Here is a 2,855-nt window from a genome sequence, read left to right on the forward strand (position 1 = left end):
CACTTCATCTGAGACTTCTTCGTAGGGGTGGAGGGGCATTTAACTTTTTTTTTTTTCCTAATCAGTGATTGCTTGGAAAGCACATAGTGTTTAGTAGGCAGACTCTAGTTTCCAGACATATCTCAATCTGTTTCCATCTATCTGGATTTGGAGCAATCTGGACCTCTTCCAACATTCTCTTGGCTCTGTGGCCCATTTATCCTGAGCTGTGTTAATGAACAAGATGTGCTGATTTACACAAGAGACTCACTTCTTCACTGAGGAGGTTCTTACGGCTGACTCGCTATACCTGACCATGAAGATGATGCTCTCTACTGAATTACATCAGCACAAGGAATTTACAGAAACTGGATGTGGCTATGAGAAAAAACAAAGCAGACACAGTTTTGCTGGGACAACAGTGGTCGTCAGGTATTCTCAGAGTCAAACACCAAATTTTAGATAACTAATGTCTTTATAGTTTTGTCATTTGAGTTTTGTCATTTGAGTTCTCATTTACTCCTTACCACAACCATATGAAATAGTATCACTGTGCCTGTTTCACAGCTCAGAGCCAGATGGTTAAGTGCCTGTCTTAAGCAGGAGCTTCACTTAAGTCCTGTTTCTATGTCTTAAATTACATTTTATATATATAGTGGACACTTGAATATGAAGGAATTAAAGTGCTGTGTATATTTTCAATGCTTGAAAAGCTATTGCTAGATATATGGGCTTCCCAAAAGTTACCATCAGAATGATTGTGGAAAAACTGGAAAATTATACATTTATATCTAATGATTGACTACTGAGTTCATTTGCAAGGGGGAAATTTCAAAAATTTCACCTTTGCATATAAACAAACAAAAAAAAGAGTAGCAAGTTGCCTATCTGTGATTATATTTGCAAAACTGTGTTCTTCTACCATTAGAAAACTTACATACATATAAAAACACTATCATTTTGAAAGTCATGGTATCTTTTTTAAAAAAGCAAATGTGATTTTTTTAATTAACAAAATTTAATTTTAAAAAATGATTAGATTCCCAGGAAATGTAAATTCTGCCTAGGCAAAGTCAAAGTAGCTAGGAATGTCTGGTAATGAGGCCTGAGCAATAATCTGGCAACAACAAACACAAAACTCTGATCCAAAATAAAGCACAATCTATCACACCCTCCAAACTATATTCTCTTAACTAATACTATCAGGGATCACAATTAGCCAGATAATTATCATTTCACTATACTAGCCTTGCCCCTGCAGATTCTAGCTTAACCAATACATCACATAGCTGATTCTGAGAACAAGTATATGTAGATGTGTGTTACAATGTGTGATCATAGTGAATGCAGTCTGTAATCTTTGGGGCAAATGGTCACAGGCATTACATTGCTTATTACACACCTTTAAAACAATCTGTACTTCAATGCAACATTCTGTTGACAAAAGCAATAAAGAGGACCAATGAAGACTTGTTCCAGCTGAGTACAGAATTGTTCTGATGACCTCAACCAATTTACAAAATATATCGATTCATAAAGTTTAGTTATAGAGCTCAACTGGAATGATCTATTTATTAAAATCATCCTGAAAATACAATCTAAATGTGGGAACATAGGGAATTATCAAAATAAATTAAAGTAGCTATAGATAGATTAATACAATGAAATTGTATTTTTATTTTTTTACTTTTACTTTAAGTTCTGGGACACAAGTGCAGAATGTACAGGTTTGTTACATAGGTGTACATATGTCATGGTGATTTGCTGCACCTATCAACCCATTATATAGGTTTAAGCCCCACATGCATTAGGTATTTGTCCTAATGCTCTCCCTCCCCTCGACCCTCAGCCCACAACTGGCCTGGTGTGTGTTGTTCCCTTCCTTGTGTCCATGTGTTCTCATTGTTCAACACCCACTTATGAGTGAGAACATGTGGTGTTTGGATTCCTGTTCCCGTGTTAGTTTGCTGAGGGTAGCTTCCAGCTTCATCCACTTCCCTGAAAAAGAACATGATCTCATTCCTTTTCATGATTACATAGTGTAACATGGTATATATATACCACGTTTTCTTTATCCAGTGTGTCATTGATGGGCATTTTGGTTGATTCCATGTCTTTGCTATTGTAAATAGTGCTGCAATGAACATACATGTGCATGTTTCTTTATAGTAGAATGATTTATATTTCCTTGGGTATATACCCGGTAATGGGATTGCTGGGTCAAATGGTATTTCTGGTTCTAGATCCTTGAGGAATCACCACACTGTCTTCCACAGTGGTTGAACTAATTTACATTCCCACCAGTGTAAAAGTGTCCCTATTTCTCTATAGACTCGCCAGCATCTATTGTTTCTTGACTTTTTAATAATCGTCATTCTGATTGGCATGAGATAGTATCTAATAACGGTTTTGATTTGAATTTCTCTAATGATAAGTGATGTCAAGCTTTTATTCATATTTTCTGGCCACATAAATGTCTTCTGAGAATTGTCTGGTCTGATCATATCCTTTGACCACTTTTTGATGGGGTTGTCTTTTTCTTGTAAATTTATTTAAGTTCCTTGTAATTCTGGATATTAGACCATTGTCAGATGGGTATATTGCAAAAATTTTCTCCCACTCTGAAGGGTGCCTGTTCACTCTGATGATAGTTTCTGTTTCTGTGTAGAAGCTCTTTAGTTTAATTAGATACCATTTGTCCATTTCAGCTTTGCTGCAATTGATTTTGGCGTTTTCATCATGAAGTTTTTGCATATGCCTATGTCCTGAATGTGTATTGCCTAGGTTTTCTTCTAGGGTTCTTATAATTTTGGGTTTTAAATTGAAGTGTTTAATCCATCTTAATTTTTGTATAAGGTGTAAGAAAGGGGCCTAGT

This window comes from Papio anubis, chromosome 3, assembly GCF_008728515.1.
Source record: "Papio anubis isolate 15944 chromosome 3, Panubis1.0, whole genome shotgun sequence".
NCBI classification, from domain to species: domain Eukaryota; kingdom Metazoa; phylum Chordata; class Mammalia; order Primates; family Cercopithecidae; genus Papio; species Papio anubis.